This window comes from Arachis hypogaea, chromosome 3 (genome assembly GCF_003086295.3).
Source record: "Arachis hypogaea cultivar Tifrunner chromosome 3, arahy.Tifrunner.gnm2.J5K5, whole genome shotgun sequence".
NCBI classification, from domain to species: Eukaryota; Viridiplantae; Streptophyta; class Magnoliopsida; order Fabales; family Fabaceae; genus Arachis; species Arachis hypogaea.
In genome coordinates, this window is record NC_092038.1 from 95,131,796 (window position 1) to 95,137,278 (window position 5,483).

Below are 5,483 nucleotides of genomic sequence, written 5' to 3' on the forward strand. Positions count from 1 at the left end.
TTGAATGATCAACTCTCCTCTATCAACATCAAACACAGCCTTTGCTGTGGCTAGGAAGGGTCTGCCAAGGATGATGGATTCATCCATGCATTTCCCAGTCTCTAGGACTATGAAATCAGTAGGGATGTAATGGTCTTCAACTTTAACAAAAACATCCTCTACAAGTCCATAGGCTTGTTTTCTTGAGTTGTCTGCCATCTCTAGTGAGATTTTTGCAGCTTGCACCTCTAAAATTCCTAACTTCTCCATTACAGAGAAGGGCATGAGGTTTACACTTGACCCTAAGTCACACAAGGCCTTTTTGAAGGTCATGGTGCCTATGGTACAAGGTATAGAAAACTTCCCAGGATCTTGCCTCTTTTGAGGTAGTTTCTGCCTAGACAAGTCATTCAGTTCTTTGGTGAGCAAAGGGGATTCATCCTCCCAAGTCTCATTTCCAAATAACTTGTCATTTAGCTTCATGATTGCTCCAAGGTATTTAGCAACTTGCTCTTCAGTGACATACTCATCCTCTTCAGAAGAAGAATACTCGTCAGAGCTCATGAATGGCAGAAGTAAGTCCAATGGAATCTCTATGGTCTCATCTTGAGCCTCAGATTCCCAAGGTTCCTCATTGGGGAACTCATTGGAGGTCAGTGGACGCCCAGTGAGGCCTTCCTCAGTGGCGTTCACTGCCTCTTCTTCCTCCCAGAATTCGGCCATATTGATGGCCTTGCACTCTCCTTTTGGATTTTCTTCTGTGTTGCTTGGAAGAGTACTTGGAGGGAGTTCAGTAATTTTCTTGCTCAGCTGACCCACTTGTCCTTCCAGATTCCTAATGGAAGATCTAGTTTCAGTCATGAAACTTTGAGTGGTTTTGATTAGATCAGAGACCATGGTTGCCAAGTCAGAATTATTCTGCTTGGAACTCTCTGTCTGTTGCTGAGAAGATGATGGAAAAGGCTTGCTATTGCTAAACCTGTTTCTTCCACCATTATTGTTATTGAAACCTTGTTGGGGTCTCTGTTGATCCTTCCATGAAAGATTTGGATGATTCCTCCATGAAGGATTGTAGGCGTTTCCATAGGGTTCTCCCATGTAATTCACCTCTTCTATTGAAGGGTTCTCAGGATCATAAGCTTCTTCCTCAGATGAAGCTTCCTTAGTACTGCTTGGTGCATTTTGCATCCCAGACAGACTTTGAGAAATCATATTGACTTGTTGAGTCAATATTTTATTCTGAGCCAATATGGCATTCAGAGTGTCAATCTCAAGAACTCCTTTCTTCTGACTAGTCCCATTGTTCACAGGATTTCTTTCAGAAGTGTACATGAATTGGTTATTTGCAACCATTTCAATCAGTTCTTGAGCTTCAGTAGGCGTCTTCTTCAGATGAAGAGATCCTCCAGAAGAGCTATCCAAGGACATCTTGGACAGTTCAGAGAGACCATCATAGAAAATACCTATGATGCTCCATTCAGAAAGCATATCAGTGGGACACTTTCTGATCAATTGTTTGTATCTTTCCCAAGCTTCATAGAGGGATTCTCCTTCCTTCTGTCTGAAGGTTTGGACTTCCACTCTAAGCTTACTCAATTTTTGAGGTGGAAAGAACTTTGCCAAGAAGGCATTGACTAGCTTTTCCCAAGAGTCCAGGCTTTCTTTAGGTTGAGAGTCCAACCATGTTCTAGCTCTGTCTCTTACAGCAAAAGGGAATAGCATCAGTCTGTAGACCTCAGGGTCAACCCCATTAGTCTTGACTGTGTCACAGATTTGCAAGAACTCAGCTAAAAACTGATGAGGATCTTCCAGTGGAAGTCCATGGAACTTGCAATTCTGTTGCATTAGAGAAACTAATTGAGGCTTAAGCTCAAAGTTGTTTGCTCCAATGGCAGGGATAGAGATGCTTCTCCCATAGAAATCGGGAGTAGGTGCAGTAAAGTCACCAAGCATCTTCCTTGCATTGTTGGCATTGTTGTTGTTTTCGGCTGCCATGAGTTCTTCTTCCTTGAAGAGTTCGTTCGGGTGCTCTAAAGAGAGTTGTACTTTGGCTTCTCTTAGCTTTCTCTTCAAGGTCCTTTCAGGTTCAGGATCAGCCTCAACAAGAATGCCTTTGTCTTTGCTCCTGCTCATAAGAAAGAGAAGGAAACAAGAAAATGTGGAATCCTCTATGTCACAGTATAGAGATTCCTTGAAGTGTCAGAGGAAAAGAAGAGTAGAAGACAGAAGTGGAAAATTCGAACTTATCAAAGAAGATGGAGTTCGAATTTTGCATTAAGGGATAGTGTTAGTCCATAAATAGAAGGATGTGAGAAGGAGGGAAGTAATTTTCGAAAATTAAGTGGAAAATTTAAAAAAAATATTTTTGAAAAACATTACTTAATTTTCGAAAATGAAAAGGGAAAAGAAATCAAATGATTTTTGAAAAAGATTTTGAAATTAGAAATCAGAAACATTTGATTGAAAACTATTTTGAAAAAGATGTGGTTAAGAAGATATGATTGGTTTTAAAAAGATGTGATTGAGAAGTATGATTTGAAAACAATTTTAAAAGATATGATTTGAAAACAATTTGAAAAGATATGATTTTAAAAATTAATGACTTGCCTAACAAGAAAAGATATGAATCAAACATAAAACCTTCCTCAACAGAAAAGGCAAAAAATGTTCAATCAAATCATTAATTGTTAATAAGTATTTTTGAAAAAGGAAAGAAATTGATTTTGAAAAAGATTTGATTGAAAAGATTTGATTTGAAAAAGATTTGATTTTGAAAAACTTTGAGAACTTAAAAAAAATTGATTTTGAAAACAAAATCTTCCCCCTTGTGCCATCCTGGCGTTAAACGCCCAGAATGGTATCCATTCTGGCGTTTAACGCCCAAAATGCTACCCTTTTGGGCGTTAAACGCCCAACCAGGTACCCTGGCTGGCGTTTAAACGCCAGTCTGTCCTTCTTCACTGGGCGTTTTGAACGCCCAGCTTTTTCTGTGCAATTCCTCTGCTGTATGTTCTGAATCTTCAATTCTCTGTATTATTGACTTGAAAAGACACAAATTAAAAATATTTTTGGATTTTTAATAATAAGGACAAACCAAAATGCAACAAGAATCAAATGACAATGCATGCAAGACACCAAACTTAGCAGTTTGTATACTACTGACACTAACAAAACGAAAATGCATATGAGACACACAAAACACTCAAGTCAATAGAATTCAAAGATCAGAACAAGGAAATCATCAAGAACAACTTGAAGATCAATGAGGACACATGCATGAATGCAATAAGAACAGAAACATGCAATTGACACTAAACTTAAGATGAGACTCTAGACTCAAAAAAGAAATATTTTTGGATTTTATGATTTTATAATTTTTTTTTGGATTTTTCAAAAATTATGTAGAAAAAGAAAATAAAGGTATCAAAATTCTTAATGAGAATTCCAGGAATCATGCAATGTTAGTCTAAAGCTTTAGTCTAAAGAAATTAGACATGGCCGGCCAAGCTTCAGCAGGACATTGCATTCAAGAGCTAAATTGATGAAGATCAATCAGCTTTGGTGATGATAAGAACATCACCTTGAAACACTAGAATTCATTCTTAAGAGCTCTGAAAAAAAAAATACCTAATCTAAGCAACAAGATGAACCGTCAGTTGTCCAGCCTAAACAATCCCGGGCAATAACACCAAAAACTTGATGTTGTTGCCGGATCTTGGCACTGATGTTACCAAAAGCTTGCTCAAAACTTGAACAATCCCCGGCAACGGCGCCAAAAACTTGGTGCGCGAAATTGTGAACTATACTTTTTCACAACTCTCATAATCCCCGGTAATGGCTCCAAGAACTTGGTGGCTCAATACCATGGCATTACACAACTTCGCACAACTAACCAGCAAGTGCACTGGGTCGTCCAAGTAATAAACCTTACGTGAGTAAGGGTCGATCCCACGGAGATTGTTAGTATTGAAGCAAGCTATGGTCATCTTGTAAATCTTAGTCAGGCAAACTCAAATGTATATGGTGATGAACGAAAATAACATAAAAGATAAAGATAGTGATACTTATGTAATTCATTGGTAGGAACTTCAGATAAGCGTATGAAGATGCCTTCCCTTCCGTCTCTCTGCTTTCCTACAGTCTTCATCCAATCCTTCTTATTCCTTTCCATGGCAAGCTCGTGTAGGGTCTCACTGTTGTCAGCAGCTACCTCCCATCCTCGCAGTGAAAGCTAATGCACACACTCTGTCACAGTGCTGCCAATCACCGGTGTGGTTCCCTCCCCTACTGGAATAGAATCCAGTGATTCTTTTGCGTCTGTCACTAACGCCCAGTAAGTTACAGGTTTGAAGCACGTCACAGTCATTCAGTCATTGAATCCTACTCAGAATACCACAGACAAGGTTAGACCTTCCGGTTTCTCTTGAATGCCGCCATCAGTTCTTGCCTATACCACGAAGACTCTGATCTCACGGAATGGTTGGCTCGTTTGTCAGGCGAGCACTCGGTTGTCAGGCGATCAACCATGCATCGTGCAATCAGGAATCCAAGAGATATTCACTAAGCCTCAAATGCTTGTAGAACAAGAGTGGTTGTCAGTCACTTTGTTCATGGGTGAGAATAGTGATGGGCGTCAATCATCACCTTCATCAAGTTGAAGAACAAGTGATATCTTGGAACAAGAACAAGAGGAATTGAATGGAAGAACAATAGTAATTGCATTAATACTCGAGGTACAGCAGAGCTCCACACCTTAATCTATGGTGTGTAGAAGCTCCACCGTTGAAAATACATAAGCATAAGGTCTAGGCATGGCCGAATGGCCAGCCTCCCAAAGAGGGTTCAATCATCAAAACATGATCAAAAGATATAAAGATCCAAAGACTTCTAATACAATAGTCACAGGTCCTACTTATAGAAAACTAGTAACCTAAGGTGTACAGAAATGAGTAAATGACATAAAAATCCACTTCCGGGCCCACTTGGTGTGTGCTTGGGCTGAGCAATGAAGCAAATTTCGTGCAGAGACTCCTCTTGGAGTTAAACGCCAGCTTTAGTGCCAGTTTGGGCGTTTAACTCCCATTTGGGTGCCAGTTCCAGCGTTTAACGCTGGGATTTCCTGAGGTGACTTTGAACGCCGGTTTGGGCCATCAAATCTTGGGCAAAGTATGGACTATCATATATTGCTGGAAAGCCCAGGATGTCTACTTTCCAAAGCCGTTGAGAGCGCGCCAATTGGGCTTCTATAGCTCCAGAAAATCCACTTCGAGTGCAGGGAGGTCAGAATCCAACAGCATCTGCAGTCCTTTTTGGTCTCAGAATCAGATTTTTGCTCAGGTCCCTCAATTTCAGCCAGAAAATACCTGAAATCACAGAAAAACACACAAACTCATAGTAAAGTCCAGAAAAGTGAATTTTAACTAAAAACTAATAAAAATATACCAAAAACTAACTATATCATATCAAAAACATACTAAAAACAATGCCAAAAAGTATACAAATTA

The 5,483-nt window shown here is 39.6% G+C and overlaps 1 non-coding gene across 1 annotated transcript; it reads left to right on the forward strand.

The window, feature by feature from the left end:
- Positions 1-1,461: 1,461 nt before the first annotated feature.
- LOC112793456 (small nucleolar RNA R71) lies at positions 1,462-1,569 on the forward strand. The gene has a single exon (XR_003198146.1). It is a non-coding gene; the product is annotated as a small nucleolar RNA R71 (small nucleolar RNA).
- The last annotated feature ends 3,914 nt before the right edge of the window (positions 1,570-5,483 follow it).